General features: G+C 45.5%; 1 protein-coding gene across 1 annotated transcript in view; it reads right to left on the bottom strand.

Moving 5' to 3' along the window:
* Window positions 1–17,045, bottom strand: part of Tango6 (transport and golgi organization 6 homolog) — a 156,978-nt gene that overhangs the window by 8,034 nt on the left and 131,899 nt on the right. The window lies entirely within an intron of this gene.

Raw genomic sequence — 17,045 nt, 5'->3', positions numbered from 1 at the left:
TGGGAGGCAGAGGCAGATGGAGCTCTGGGTTTGAGGTTAGCCTGGTCAAATTCCTGGTTTACACAGAGGAAATCCTGACTCAGAAAACAAACCAGGCAAAGCAAAGCAAAACAAAACAGGGCAGATACTAAGTTTGAAGGACCGCAACCAATATTAACTCACAAGGAAAACTTTCTGTCCAAATCTTCATTAAAACGTAAAAAGAAAGAGAAGGAACAAAGGGACAAGGGGGACTCAGATGAGAAGGAGCTTTGCATTTCATTTAGTATATATGCTCAGTTTCCACTGAGTGTAACAAATGGACACAGGATTACTGTAGTACAAAACAGCTACAGAGAGATGCGCACCTTAGGAATAGCTTCAGTGCAATGCTGGGGCCCGTGTGGGTCAGGTGGTAGTGGTGTGTGTCACCCTGCAGTATTCAATGGCACTGCTGTGCAGAATTGAGAACACTGGAGGGAATTCTGCTGGGCCAGCAGAAAGGACTGGACTCCAAGCCTGCAAGGCAGGCACAGCCTCTCTACCATAATGGGCAAGGGACAGTTGGGGAAGCCAAATGGAGGCAGCTGCCTGGCCCAGATACCTTACTGATAAAACCTAAGGCTTCACTTTGATAGGTGTATGAAAAAGGAAATTAGGGCTGACTCAAACAGCTAGGCCAGGCTTTTGAGACACTGCACTGAGAGCACAGGCATGGCAGAGAGAGAGAGAGGCAGGCTTACTGACATCTAAGGGATTCATTCTATCCATGCCTGGAGGATAGAAAACACAGACTCACTGAAGCCCAAGCTGCCATTATTATTAACTGGAGGTTACTGAGCCTTTCAGAGACCATTTATTTTCAAAGTGTTTCTGTTATACCTAGAGATAAATGGTACCTTGACTCCTCCTGGATTATGCCTAGTTGTGGGATGGGGAAAGAATCCCAAGTGTGAACTGCAGATGGGGTAGACGAGGACAGTATTGTGCTTTAAAAAAAAAAAAAAAAAGCATTCCAAGGACACAGGAGGCAGTGCAGGGACAAAGCCCAAGGCGTCTGCTACATCTAGCAGTAAGCTCCTGGCAGGATAGTAGCTCAGGGATCCTAAACAAAAGGCAGGCGGCAGGACTTTACTAGGTCTAATGCGTGTGTTTCTAGGCTAGCTCTTGCTGAGGCACTCTACCCAAGGCTACAGAGGTCACAGGCCATGCAGCCCACTGTGGTGGGGACAGGAGCAGTAACTGCCACAGCGGTAGGAAGAGTAGTGGCAACATCTTTCAGAATGTCTTTTAATAGCAACTGGAGGAAGGCAGCAGCTTTCCTGCACCTCCACAGGCACCAAAAATAGAACAAAGGCAGCAGGGAAAATGGCCAGAGCCTGTGCAAAGGTGGCGTGGGCGGCTGCTGCTGCTGCTGCTGCTGCTGCTGCTGCTGCTGCTGCTGTTGGGGGAGAGACTGGCAGTACCTGAGAGAGCCGTGACAAACTTACCCTTCAAAGGGCACCCGGCTGCCACACCTGGAGACAGGCCTTATTGTTTCCAACCCATAGGGTCTCTACGCAGACACCTGCCAAGGGTGGAGGTGCTGTTTCCTTCCTTCCTGGGAAGATGCAGGCTGCATGGGACTAGACAGCCACTAGGCAGAGGATGATGACTCCTGCCATTTATTGGTGTTTCTACATTGGAAGGGAAAGCTGTAGAGCTTGACCAAAGGCTAGACCGAACCAGAGGTATGTCTGCTAATATGCACACAGTGTGGAACACACTGGAGAATGTAACCTCAGCCCTCACCACAGACGGTGGCCACACTGCCCCTGAGGGATAATGTTGCTGTAGCCAGTGACCCCTACACTTACTCCACTGGTGTATATGACAAACCTCTGAATTATTTAGTGGTGCTGGGGGCAAACCTTGTGTATGTGAGGCAAGCCATGGCCCTAGCCTCTACAAAAAAAATTTCATGTTTGTCTATTTTTTATTTTATATGTATGAGTGTTTTGCCTGCATGGACATCTGTGCATCATGTGCGTGACTAGAGCTGGTGGAGGTCAGAAGAGAGCATCAGATCCACTGGAACTAGAGCTACTGATGGTTGTGAGCTGCCATGTGAGTCCTGAGAACTGAACCCAGGTCCTCTGCAAGAACAAGTGCTCCTAAGTGCTGAGCCATCTCCCTAGCTCCTCCCTATCCCCATGAAAAACTTTAAAAATGCTATCTGGGACTCACCAGATAGCTAAGAATCAGATTCTTAGGGTTTGGAACTTACAACTTTTAAAAAGTTTAAACTTCTTATACTTTGTAGGTGAGTTTGACAACCTAATAACAATGATATGTCTAAAAGAAACTCAAAGGCCAGACATAGTGATGCACACCTGTAATCTCAGTACACGGGAGGCAGAGGAAGGCGGATCTCTGTGAGTTCCAGGGCAACCTGGTCTATAAAGCGAGTCCAGGACAGCTAGGGCTACACAAAGAAACCGTGTCTCAAAAAACAAAAAACAAAGAACAGCAACAACAACAACAACAACAAAAAACCAGTGAAAGAGAGAGAGAGAGAGAGAGAGAGGAAGAGAGAGAGGAAGAGAGAGACAGAATGTGTGGGGCACACGTGTGTGTGTGTGTGTGTGTGTGTGTGTGTGTGTGTGTGTGTGTGTGTGTACATGAGAAAGTAAGAAGGCCAGTCAGCTTTGGGTATCTTCCTCCACTGTACAGTCTGCTGAGACAGGGTCTCTTACTGATTACTCGTCCCTGCAAGACTGGCTGCTCTCATGATCAGCTTGTCTCCGCCACAGGCTCTTACACAGGTGTAAGAGATGTGAATTCAGATGCCCGTGTTTGCACAGCAAGCACTTTACCCACCAAACAATCTCCCAGGCCCCAAACACAATACTCTAATAAGAATAAGGACGAGGCAGGACAGGACATCAGAAAATGAAACACAAACCTGATAGGAGACTTAGTGAGGGAATCTGCCATGACTTCAAAAGTCGACGTCATAAGCAGCGGCTCAAGACACAGCTAAGTGCCAATGACAGGGGCAAAGTGACTGCAGTCCACTACTATAGTTCTTGGAGTTGTCTTAATTATGAACAAAGAGGTTTTCTTCTTTCAGAACGTGGGAACAGGGAGATTAATTTTTGACAGGTACCTTCGGATGCATTTCCCAGGCCAGTCAGATGCCTTAGCAGACAAGAGCTCTTGCTGTGCAAGCTGGACAGCAGAATTTGATGCCTGGAACCTACATAAGAAGCTGGACTGGGGAGCAGCACTCACAGTCCGGCACTCACAGAGAGGCCTTAGCATGAAGCTTGCCCCTGAAGCCCAGTTAAAACAAGAGGAAAGACATCTCAGCAAGGTGGAAGGCTCTGGTTTCCCCACCCCAGGAATGCAGTGCCTGCGAACTGAGGAGAACCAGAGACCAGAAAAAAGCCCAGTGGTGAAGGAAAGAGGTCCCAGGAAGTCATGTTTGTCTCAACATGGCTGTAACAGTTCACCTGTCTCTCCAGTACAGTCTCAGAACAGCAGAGCCGGCACCTCAGTTCTACCCCTGGCTGTCTGTGTGGCCTGAGCAATCTAGGTGCTGGGCCTCAACTTTCTCATCTGCAAAGAGAGTTTGTGAGCTGACCTATTCCAGAGTTGCTATGAAGATTTAGGATACAAAGAGTTTAGAGGCATACACCTAGCCATCAACAAATGTACACAACGTTAAACACAGACTTGGAGGATGTGGGGTTTACTAGGAACACATTGCCAGGAGCTTTTACCCACTGAGCCATCTAACCAGCCCTCTACCTAAGGGTGCCCACCGTCAAGGAAGGAGCTGAGAAGGAGTGGGTTTTGAGGGATGGCAGATGAACAAGGCCAGTTGTTTTTGCTTGTTTGTTTTGTTTTGTTTTGAAACTATATCATCTAGCCCAGATTAGACTCAAACTAACTGGAGATGACCTTCAACTCCTGCTTTTAAAAAACTGTTTTGTGCCGGGCATGGTGGTGCAGGCTTTTAATCCTAGCACTCAGGCAGCAGAAGCAGGTTTATCTCTTTGAGTTCAAGGCCAGCCTGGTCTACAAAGAGTCCAGGACAGCCAGAGCTCTGTGTTACAGAGAAACCCTGTCTCTAAAAACAACAAGGAAAAAAAAAAAAAAAAAAACCAAACAAACAAAATGTTTTATTAGCTGGGTGCGGTGGCTCACGCCTGTAATCCCAACACTCTATGAGGCAGAGGCAGCTGGATCTCTGTGAGTTTGAGGCTAGCCTGGTCTACAAAGTGAGTCCAGGACAGCCAGGGCTATTACATAGAGAAACCCTGTCTTAAAAAACAAACAAAGAAACAAAAAAAATTTTTTTTATTTATTTAAAGTTTTATTTTTAGTATATATATGGGTATCTTATCTGCATAAATGTAAATGTACCATGTTATGTACTACCATCAGAGGCCAAAAAGAGGTTGATGGATCCCATAGAACTGGAGTTAGAGTCAGCTGTAAGCTTTCATGTTGCTGGGAATTGAACCTAGGTCCTCTGGAAGAGCAGCCAGTGCTCTTGACCACTGGGCCATCTCCAGCCTTCTTTTATTTTTTATTTCTTCTTCCTCAATATAGGGCTTCTCTGTATAGCCCTGGCTGTCCAGGAACTCACTCCATAGACCAAGAAGGTCTCTAAACTCAGAGAGATACATCTGTCTCTGTCTCCTGAGTGCTGGGATTAAAGGTGTGCACCACCACCACCTGGCTAGCTACCTTATTTTTAAAACTTATTTTAATTTTTGTTGAAAGTAAACCTTAATTTCTACTAGGTTACCTTTTGTAATGGTGTCTACCAGAGTCTACATACTCGTCTTGAGTCTTTAATAGATGACTACCTTCACTAAAAGGTTCACATTCAGGGCTGGAGAGATGGCTCTGTGGTTAAGAGCACTGGCTGTTCTTCCCAAAGATCTAGGTTAATTCCCAGCACCCACATGGCAGCTCATAACTGACTGTAATTCCAGTTCCAAGGGATCTGACACCCTCACACCAATCAATGCACATGAAATAAAATTAAAAATAAAAAGTTTCACATAGTCATTCTGTAGAGCTTGGACTGCACCATCAGCCACGTCCTCATGTGGTACTGTGAGGCAATCTGAAGACGAGGAGGTCTAACTGGCTCATCCATTTGGGTAGGAAAGCAACCAACACCACGAGTTATCATCCCACTAATAACCACCAGGGCAAGACTCATCACCTGTGTCTTTATGACAGTTGTGGAAATCAGCACTGGGACACCTGTAGAAGACGCAGGCATTGATGGGGAACCAAAGACCATTGGTCACTAGCCCTGGGTGGCCTCCTGCCTCCACTTCCCAGGTTTGTCCCACTTTGACCAATTTACTTAACATCAATTGGGTTATCTCATGTCACTTCAAGAAAAGGTACACTCATAATTTCTTCTTTTCAGAAGATGGAACTAAGAGAAGAGGATTTGCCACGCAGATGCCTGTCAGACCATCATAATTACTTTTGGAGGGAGAGAAGTCCCAAGACTCTTCCCTGGCCACCCGGAAGGGGCTTGGTTTCCTGTGTTTTCTCCCTGTTCCCTGATACTTCCAGTCTTCTGTATGATGAGAAGCTGCTGGGTGCAAATCTAGGGCTGGGCTTTTAGCAAGAGATGGAGGGACACGAGGAAGGGCAAAAGGCAACCAGCCTGTTCCCTGTCTTTGCACTCTGAAGACTTGCTGGCAGGTCCTGGAGGGCACCTGGGCTCAACGCCAACGCAAACACTCTCCAACTGCTCCTCTGTCGTGCTCCTGGGCATATCGTAACTGTGCTCTGAGAAGGCGGCCTGGCTTGGATTCCTTTTGGATATTACGGCTTCACAGATCCCACACAGGCTTTATCTGGTCATGATCCAGGTGACTCAGTTCCTGGGTCCTTCAGATGACAGGGACATAGAATGCTGAGGCTGTGCTCCAAAGCTACCCTGCTCCGCCAGTGGGGGAACAGTAAGCCTAAGTCTCTTCATCTTTTGTGTGAAGCCACAGCTAAACTGGATGGTTATGAAGATTGAATGGATCAATTCATGGAAAGCATTCAGACACTAGGCTGTTACATAATAGATGCTCAAAGTTTTTTGGGTAGTTTTCTACACATTTAAGTTTTTTGGAGGAAACTACTATGCATATTGAGAGATAATATTTTGATTTGCTTGGAATTTCCCCAAAGCAGTTTACCATTTTGGAAAATCAGGCTATGCAGTGTCATTCACGGTACTTCTGACATCTGAATCAGTCTGTATTTATAGTTACCCCATTCATAGTGATTCTACATGCAAGAGCAACTGAATAAAGATGTGTCTTTTGTTTTGCTGGTTTTTTTTTTTTTTTTTTTCCGAGACAGGATTTCTCTGTGTTAGCCTTGGCTGTCCTGGCCTCACTTTTGTAGACCAGGCTGGCCTCAAACTCACAGTGATCCGCCTGTCTCTGCCTCCCAAGTGCTGGGATTAAAGGCGTGCACCACCACCGCCCGGCTAAGACGTGTCTTTTGTTTGTTTTTTGAGACAAGATTTCTCTGTGTAGCCTTGGCTGTCCTGGACTCCTTCTGTAAACCAGGCTGTCCTCGAACTCACAGAGATTTGCCTGCTTCTGTCTCCCAAGTGCTGGAATTAAAGCCATGCAATGTATGTCTATTATGAATTATTATTCTGTTTTTTTTCTATATTGAGGTTGGGTCATTGTACTGGCTTAGAAACACATCTGCCATGTAAGCAGCTATATCTTCCACTTCGCAGAATGTAGGCAATACTATAAAAAATCTGTCCTAATAAAAACTCATTGGTCTGATCTAGGGAAATCAGATTTGTGTGTGTGTGTGTGTGTGTGTGTGTGTGTGTGTGTAAATGTAGTGGAGAGGGCAGAGGTTGCTGGCCCGGAAGCTTCTGCCTCTTACCTGCCTGTAGGAGCACTGAGATTTTAAACATTTATCTCTCTGAGGATTCCTCCCACCCTCCCCACCCTCAAGACAGAGATTCTCTGTGTAGCTCTGGTGTCCTGGAATTCCCTGTGTAGATCAGTGCTGGGATTAAAGGTGTGTGCCACCACTGCCTGGCAAAGTGCTAGGGTTTTCTTGTTGTTTTCCTTTTGCTTTTTAAGACAGTCTCTCTGTGTCACCCTGGCTGTCCTGGAACTTGCTCTGTATCAGGCTGGCCTGAAACTCATAGAGTTCTGCTTGCCTCTGCCTCCTGAGGAGTGCTGGGATTACAGGCGTGCACCACCGCGCGTGGCTTGGGTCTGAGGACTCTAACACAGGTCCTCACGCTTGAGCAGCGGGCACTTTGGCCCGCTAAGCCATCTCCTCAGCTGCAAGCAAGGGTCTTCTTTTGCATAATGACTCCCCTTAATGATGGCATCTAAGGTACCCCAGATGACATGGCAAATCTTGCTCTTGATGAATAAGTGAATTAAACACACTAGCATTGGGGGCTGGAGAGATGGCTCAGTGGTTAAGAGCACTCACTGGCTGCTCTTTCAGAGGTCCCCGGTTCAATTCCCAGCACCCACATGGCAGCTCACAACTATCTGTAACTCCAGTTCCAGGGGATCTGACACCTTCACACAGAAATACATGCAACGAAACAACAATGCATATAAAATAAAAATAAATTTAAAAAATTTTAAAAACACACACTAGCATTTGGCCAATAGCAGCTGCCAGAGACAACAGGAAACCAGTGCTGCTGCTTCCTGGCATTAGCTTTGGAAAACTACACCCAGTCTCTCTACAAGCCTTACTGTCTTCATTCATAAAATGAGACGTCTGGATTCCCTCCCAAAGTTTGTTCCATGGAGTTTTAGTACTTGGCCTCTTATGATGGCAAAGGGTCCTTGGTGAATGAATTTAGGAAAGTGTTAGTCAGTCTCCTTAAGAGGCTAACATGACCTGAGTCTCTAAGAGGGACACCGTTGCCTAGGGTGCTTCCCACACTTATTTGACCTTACTTCAAAGGAGCATCTCAAGAGGTTACTATGCCAACAGACATCGTTGTGGTATGTAAATGAAGTACCTCCAAGGTCCCTTCTACTTCTTACATGCAAATATTCTGGAGCTTTAAGTGTATAAATGGCAGAGTCTTCTTGGTCCTTTTAGATTAGAATGAGAAGGATGAGGAAAGGTATCAGGAAGTCAAAGCCAGGTCTCCCACAGGCAGAGCCACGTGAGGGCACGTGGAGGACGGGGAAGGAGCCGTTTTCAGTGCCAGGCTTCCATGCTGTCATGTGCATTATCAGTAGGCTGAGCATTCTTCATTCAGCAGCTGCACTAAGGCGCTGAGGCCTCATCTTCCTGCCTCGGCTTCCCACTCATCATCACTGCCATAGGATCTGTCACTGCTGAGGACTCTAAGGGACTACACTCATGTCCACAGCACAGACCTCTCACAGAACGGTCGATGATGAGGCTCAGCCTGATTTTATGTAGATTACCAATCCCATGCCCCACTCAGCCATTGCAAACTGGGGATGGCCATGCACTCTTAGAACATCAGTCTTGGCTCTAATGTTTGCCCTTGGGGCCAGAACAGGACTCTGAGTGTTGGAGGTTGTAAGTACTGCACGCTGGCCAGCTGCACCAGTGCAAGGGCATGGAGTCCAAATGCAAGAAGAGTGGATGTGAGGTGCCAGCAGCACAGCTTTCAGGGTTGGGTCTGATTCCTGGCTTCATCTATGTGTTTCCCACCTCATGATGGCTCAGCTCTTCCCTTATGAATGCAAGAGACTAGAAGGTCCCTTTTGCAGGGCTGCAGAGATGGCTCAGCACTTAAGAGCACTAGCTGAACTTGGGGAGGACCCATGTTCAGTTCCCAGCTCCTAGACGGTGGTTCACACCCATCTAATTCTGTTCCAGGGAATCTGAAACGTCTTCTGATCTCTGTGAGTATCAAAATACACAGATATATATGCAAGCCTAACACCCCCCCCCCACATAAAATAAAATGGATTTTAAAAAGAAACAAAATTCAAATACCTTCACTTTAGCTAGTTCATACTAGGTGTCTATTATTTTAATCCAAACAATTCCAAGTATAGTTACACCTGTCTTTCTTTCTTTTTTTTTTTTTTTTTTTTTTTTTTTTGGTTTTTTGAGACAGAGTTTCTCTGTGTTATTTTGGTTATCCTGAACTTGCTTTGTAGACCAGGCTGGCCTCGAATTCACAGCGATCCATCTGCCTCTGCCTCCCAAGTGCTGGGATTAAAGGCGTGGCCACCATGCCTGGTACACCTGTCTTTCTTACCTCCTAAAAGTAAAATGCACCTGTCCCTGTTGAAATTCCATTGAAATGACAATAAGGATATATATGCATACACACACACACACACACCACACACACCACACACACACACGGCATTATGTAGAACAAAAGAACTGATATGACAACAGTAGTCACAAAAGATCTGCAGCTGGATGAATCCTGGAGACATGGTTCTGATTTTCTCAGGGTAGCTCATCTTTACCTTAGTTAGTATCACTAATAGCATCCTTTTCACTTTCACATAGCCTAATTCACAAGATTGCCTAATTAGTTAATTAGCTAAGACGGGCATGGTAGTGCATGCCTGTAATCTCTCAGCACTGGGAGGTAGAAGCAGGAGGGCCAGACACCCAAGGTTTACTTTGGCTACATAGCAAGCCCTGCCCAGATATGGGCTTTATTTTGTGATGAAACTGTCCTGGAAATGGACAGTACTAATGGTTGCATGCTTTGTAACCTTACTAAAGTGATGAATTCTTCATTTTAAAACAGTGAATTTTTACAATATATGAATTATATAGGTTTAAGAAATTGTGTGAAGGGCTGGAAAGATGGCTCAGTGGTTAAGAGCACTGTCTGCTCCTCCAGAGGACCTGAGTTCATTTCTCAGGAACCACATGGTGGCTCATAACCATCTACACTAGGATCTGATGCCCTCTTCTGGCGTGCAGGTGTACATGCAGACAGAGCACTCATATACATTAAATAAATAAATAAATAAATAAATAAATGAAAGAAATTGTGTGAAAATGAAACACAAGCTATGAGCAGACAGTACATAATCATTTAACCCCTTTCTATGTGGAAGCAATTGCTGTCTAGGAGGCTGTCCCACCTGGCTGGTCCTAGCTTGGCCTTTCTCCAGTTTGCCAACTTTTCTAGGGTTCTGTCTGTTCTTGACCTGGCACTATTTCGTTCCTGACATGCTCTAGCCCTGTTATCTCAGGCTTCTGGCTCAGATCCTCGGACATTTATGCCCCTGAAATATGCTCATGAAGACTGAAGGGACCCCACTTTCATTTTCTTCTCTACCTTAAGGGTGTGGCTATGAGCTGACAGCTGCAATCCCATATATACATCTCATATTTGGCAGATGATGGAGACCCTGGAAAACCAGGCATTAATTGATGCCTAAATATTTTTGCTTGTTTTTGTTCTGTTTGTTTTTAGGACAGGGTTTCTCTGTGTAGCCTTGGCTATACTGGACTCACTTTGTAGATCAGGCTGGCCTGGAACTCACCACTGCCCAGCTATCATTGATTTTAATGTGTGGGAACAAACATTTGAAAATTGTGCTTCTGGTCTGATTGGTTCCTTGAAAGTAAAAGAAAGTATTAAGTCAAAATAAGACAGTTGTCTCAGCTGGTGTACACCTGTAATCCCAGCACTCTGGGAAACAGAGGCAGGAGGATCTTTGTGAGTTCCAGTCCAGCCTGGTCTACAGAGTGAGTCCAGGACACCCACGGCTACACAGAGCAACTCTGTTTTGAAGAACAAAAAAAAAAAAAAAAAAATTGTCTCAATATACACATAGGAGAAAAAAATAATCACCGAGTTACTTTTCTATTGCTATAACAAAACACCGTGGCCAAGACAACTTATAAAATAAAACGCTGAACTGGAGGCTCACGTTTCTATCATGGTGGGAGGTATGGCAGCAAGGATGGCACTGGAGCAGAAGCTGAGAGCTTGCATCTCATCCACAAGCACAAGACAGAGAGTGAGAGCTCACTGGGAATGGCCTGGGCTTTTAATACCTCAAAGCCCTCCTGCAAGGTCACACCTCCTAGTTCTAGGTGTGTTGGACAACAAAAGCTAGATTTGTAGTTACTGTCTGGTACTGACCTGAAGCCTGTGACCACCACGTCACTCAGAGCGGCTGACTGGTAGGATGCTGCTTGGTTGGCAGGCTGGAGCTTCATGTTCCCAGAAAGGTGGTATTGTTTGGTGGTTCTTTTGTTTTGCTTGTTCTATCCATGTTGCCAAGGGTTGCAGAGGAAGGCATGTTACCTGCACCCCAGCCAGTTATACAGAAACGTAATTTCCATTGCTCCCCACGTGGAGACTTCTATGCTAAAAAAAAAAAAAGCAGTGTCTGTGGAACTGGTTCTGGGAGGACACTAGTCTATCCACTGTGCCCGCAGCACAAAACAGGCTAAACACTCTCGAAGCATCTTCCAGGATAAGACAAAAACCAGCAAAAGGAAAGAAGCTTTCTATTTGGTCTGCTTGTTTGCTTATTACCTGCACTGTCTGTGTCAGTGATTAAGTGCCCCTACTTGGCCTAGACAGACAAGCACAAAGTGAGCCTGGGACACAGGCCCTCCATCTTGTGGGTGAAGCACAAGCACCTTCTGTGACCAGAAAGTAGAGCATTAAACCCAAGCCATTCCCGTTTTTATGAGCAGGATTTATTTTCTCTCTCACAGAAACTGCAATGACAGCGAGGAGTGAGGAAGAGGCATGAGGGCAAAAGGCAACTTAGAGACTTAAGTTATTTTTAAACCCTTTTATGCCCTAATTCCAATGACACTATGAACAATGTTTGACAAAAGCTACATCTTATTAGATGCCTGGTCTTATTGAGTATTAACTGTACAGACACTCAGGCCTTCTAGATAGCAATGTTAAGAGAGAGGCGTCTACCATCAGAGTCTACCACTTTGTATCAGCCGTGCTGGCACAGTCCTGTGACCCCAGTCCTCTGAGGCAGATGCAGAAGATCATGAGCTCTATGCTAGCCTGGTTTCAAAGAGTCCCTATGTGCTGGCTAGATTTATGTTAACTTGATACAAGCAATATCATGGGAGCGGAGTGAGCCTCATCTGAGAAAATTCCTAAGATCAGGCTGTGGGCAAGCCGGTATGGCATTTTCTTAACTAGTGATTGATGGGAGAGGACCTGGCCCACTGTGGGAGGTGCCATGCCTGGGATGGTGGTCTTGTGTTGTATAAGCAAGCAGGCTAAGCCAGCCATGAGAAGCAAGCCAGGAGGCAGCTCTTTCCTAGGCTCCGCATCAGCTCCTGCCTCCAGGTTCCGGCCCTGTTTGTGTTCCTGTCCTGACTTCCTTCAGTGATGAACAGTGATGTGTAAGCCGAATAAACCCTTCCCTCCCCAAGTTGCTCTGGTCACGGTGTTTCCTCACAGCAATAGTGACCCTCAGGAAGACACTCCTGCTCAAAAAGCAAAATCTAGACATGGTCTACACCCAGCACGCAAGCGACAGAAGCAAAGGACCATGTTGAAGGTCATCCTTGGCTACATAGTGAGCCTAAGCCAGCCTGGGCTACACAAACAAATCAACAAAAAACCAACCAAATAAACAACACCCAACAAAATAATCTAATACTAGACTTGAAATTAAAAGTCACTGTAAGGTGAAAGCCTGAGTCTGACTCAGAAGCTGACTCAACCATCAAATTAACACAACCAAACTCTTACCCCTGTAGAACCTTCAGGCTTGCTTTCTTTTCAAAGATGTGACCTGCTGTTAAGATCTTTTCTTTTTCTGCAGGGAGCAAGATGGTCCAGCCTGATGACTGAGTTTGAGCCCCAAGACTCATGTGGTAGAAGGAGAGAACTGCCTGCTGAAAGCTGCCCTCTAACCACACTCACACTGTGGCACACACATGCTGGGTCATGGCACGCACAGCTCCCACAGTAAGTAAATAGCAAAAAATAATTTTTCTTTTATCATTTTGAAAGAATGAATTCCAAAATCTACTGCTGCTCTCCACTAGACAGAACACAGCTGAGTCTGGTGCTTTTACCATTGGGAACTGGAAGGAGGAAGAAAAGCTATGGCCTGAGAAGTAACTTTAATCTTTTCTTTTCTTGTTTTTTTTTTTTTTTTTTTAGTCCTTTGAGGCAGCTCAGGTCAGCTGCAAACCCTCCCTGTCCAGTCTCCCAGAGCTGAGACCACAGACAGGTACCACTATATACCTTTTAACACATGAGCTTCAGAAGAAAATGCTCAGTCACTGCAAACTACAAGCAAAGGAAGACACTTCATAGTTCTTCAAAGAAGTTAATTCTCAAATAAACAATGAGGAAGGCACAAGTTATGTACATAATCTACAGTCAACCCTAAACCATCTGTGTTTGTTTGAGACAGGGTCTCACTATGTAGCTCAGGCTGGCTTGGAACTCATGACCACCTCCCTCTTCAGCATATCCTAGCAATGTCTCCCTCAGCCAGTTTTTTCCCCCTGAGACAGGATTTCTCTGTGTAGCTTTGGCTGTCCTGGAACTCACTCTATAGACCAGGCTGGACTCAAATTCTGCCTGCCTCTCCCTCTCAAGTGCTAGGATTAAACACATGTGTCACTCCCACCTTGCTGCTGCTGCTGCTGATGATGATGAAGAAGAAGAGGAGGAGGAGACGACAGATTTGTTATGTAGTTCTGGGTAGCATAGATCTTGCTATGTAATGAGGCTGGCTTTGAACTTGAGGAATCCTTCTACCTCTACCATAGGGGCTGAGATTATAGGTATATGCCACCAAGCTCAGCTGCTCTTTTTTTCTAGTGCATATGCAGCTGGTTTTCATTATTCATGCAGTCACATTTTATAAAGTCACTGAGCATGCTGAATTAGGGGATATTGATGTTTTGCTCCCACTGGAAATACAAGGTAGGCTCCTCATAGCATAGGTTCTGCAAGTACTTCTTTAAAACACACACACAAACAAACAAACAAAAACAAAAACCCAAAAAATTCTATTTCACATTAGGTAATTTCTATCTTTGAACTTATTTATTTTTTCTTAGTTTTCTCTCTCTCTCTCTCTCTCTCTCTCTCTCTCTCTCTCTCTCTCTGCTTTTAATTAATCCAATAACTTTAAAAAACATGTACTTTTATTTTATATGTCTGTGTACCATGTATTGTGTGGTTTGCATGCACATGTATGACTTATGTCCATGAATGTGTGTGTGCGTGCACACGCACCTGTATATATCCATGTACCTGTGCACATGTGCAGGGGCCAGAGGAGGCTGTCAGGTGCACTGCTCTATCTCTGTCTTACTTCTCTGAGATGGAGTCTCTGAATGAACCTAAAGCTATGCTGGTGGCCATCAAGCCCTGGCCACCCTGGCCTGGCTGGCTTACGCCTCAGTGCTGGGTTTATAGGTGTACATGTTAACTGCTGAGAGCTGAGGTCAGATGGCGATTCCTGCTCTTACTCACCTAGCCAGCTCTCCAGACCCTCTGGGTTTTTTGTTTCTTTGTTTCTTTTGTTTTTTTTTTAAAAAGCAGGCATCTATATTGCCTGCTTCAGAGGTTAGCCACAGACGTAGACACAGAGGATTAGAAAACCCCTCTCTGGATTGTCCCTTCTTAGGACTGCCCATCTTTTCCTAGCAGATTGGTGTCACTAGATTTCATCTTCTAGTTTTGCCCAAGTAGACTTCTTTGCTAAGGTCCCTACAGTATCACAAGCCTCATCAAATAACATTTAACTTGTCCGTACAGTGAAAGCCAAGCAAATAGAAACTCAGTGCACATGGTTGGCCTTCTAAACCTGGACTCCTCCTAAGAACCAGCCTGTTCCCCCTCATCTCAACTCAGACCATACAGCTGCTATCTGAAGGAGTGCCAGCGTCACAGGGCAGTGCTCAACTTCTGCTGCCTAATTACTGTTTTTGGAACAGATTTATACTATAGAGCAAGCGAGTCACTGGGCAAAGATCAAACTTGGGAAGAGGGTGGTAGTCTCGGCCGCCTCTGTGCCAAGGAGCTCTGTTCTTACCTCTGAAACCAACACTAGTTACAGGTCTGAACATGCCATGCCGCCTCTCCTGGGTATTCCTAGTAAGTTTATTTTTCAGTCAGAGTATGGTAGATAGGAGTTTAAAGAAGATAAATTCTGGATTATTAACCAACCTACTGTACATTACATAGCCGCAGGCTATAGCTAAAACAAAGGTAAGACCCCCCCCCCCTTTTTTCCAGTAAGGAAGTAAATGCAGATTTTGTGTTGATTGTCACAAAACAAAACTCTGGCTGCTTTCAAATGGGAATGAGCTAAAAACCAACTCATGTATTAAAGGCAGTGAGGTCTCCTCCTCTATCCTAATCTCTTTCTCTACCTCCCTGTCCAGCTGCCATAACCAGAGGGCCTGGGCCCCACATCCACAAGAAACAGATGAAACCCAGCATTAACTTGTGGCTAGCTGTAGCTGGGGAGTTGGTGATTAGTGGGACACAAAGGAAAACTCCGTCAACAGGGTAGCGTTTTCACTTCAGCTGTTCCTGGGGGGCAAAACAGCTCCAGAGAGAATGTCAGCGCAGGCTTTGCAGCTATCTCCTGTCCTCATTACAGCAGCCGCAGTTATAACCACACCTACCACACCTGGTGTCAAGGATGCAGGCGGGCGAGGAGGCAGGCATCCGTGCACCTACTTCCTGTCCTTCATCACTGAGGAAGCACAATTGGTAAGTTTCAGTGAGCGTGGACTAGCAGTTTGGAGAAGGGAAGGGGCATTTTTTATTTGCACAGCTGTTTGAAAGTGACAAAAAGTCTTCAAGGCCACTGGTTAGTTCCTGTTTGATGAGGCAGACGGTGCTCCTTTCATTAGCTAGCTACAGATGTGAGACACCTGGATAAAGTTTCTATTTTTTCTCCTCCTGTAAGCCATGTTAGTCTTGAACTTGGCTCTGCAGGGAGGGTCACCTCCTCATCCTCCTCCTTCCAACTCCTGAGTGCGGGGATTACAGGCACACAACAGCACACCTGGCTTGTAGAGTCCACTTCATCTTTGACTGTGCTAACCATCATTTTTCCTCTCATTCACACACACACATATTCTCCTTTTGTGTGTGCGCTCATGTGTGCTCATGCTCATGTGTGCGTGCTCTACCATACACTCAGTAAGGATTCGTGCACTAACAGAATTTTACCTTTTTTGACAAGAGGGATCAAACTAAAGGCCTTTAACTACTAAGAATGAGGCCTTCGAGCGAGCGAGCTACAGTTGTCCAGAGTGTAGAGCTGTCTCATTCAGGCTGCCCAGGGGCACTTGTTCTGTAGCAGACAATGAACTTGACCTTCTGACCTTCCAACTCCCAAGTGTTGGGATTATAAGGGTACACCACCATGCTGAGCTCTGATTTTTCCTTAAAAAGTTGTAACTTATATTAAATATGTTATTATTTATAATCTATTTATTTTCATGTACATGTGTATCTGTGCATAACCCTGAGGAGGTCAGAGGTATATCAGATTGGCTGAAGCTGGAGTTTCAGGCAGTTGTGAGCTGCCTGATGTGGGTGCTGAGGATTAAACATGGGCCCTAGGCAAGAAGAACAACACTTGCTCTTAACCACTAAGCCACTTCTTCAGCCTCTTGCCAGTTATTAACAATTTACAGATAGCGGTATTCACTAGGGACACAGGTTAGTGCCGACCAGAATGTGTAAAGCTCTAGGTTCAACCCTCAGTTCCAAAGAGAAAAAGCCCGCAACAAGAACAACACAAGGACCATGATGTATTTGCCAAAAGCTTTGCCGCTTTTGTTGTTGTTTGAGATAGGATCATGCCATGTAGCCCAGGCTGCCCTTGAGCTCCTGATCCACCTGCCTTGCCTCCTAAATCCTGGGGCTGTATGGATCCACCACTAGCCTAAGTAGTTTCTTGAGTGCCTGGTGACTGAGCCCAGGGCCTTTCCTCTGCTGAGTGCTGGACAAGTGCTAGGCCACTGAGCTACATCCCAGCCCTGTAGATCTTAACAAAAACAGAAACACAGATCTCTCTTTTTTCTTTGGTTTTGTTTGGTTTTGGTTT

Source organism: Acomys russatus, chromosome 26 (genome assembly GCF_903995435.1).
Source record: "Acomys russatus chromosome 26, mAcoRus1.1, whole genome shotgun sequence".
NCBI classification, from domain to species: Eukaryota; Metazoa; Chordata; class Mammalia; order Rodentia; family Muridae; genus Acomys; species Acomys russatus.
Note: the sequence above shows the minus strand (reverse complement) of the source record. Positions and strands in the feature narration are given on the sequence as shown.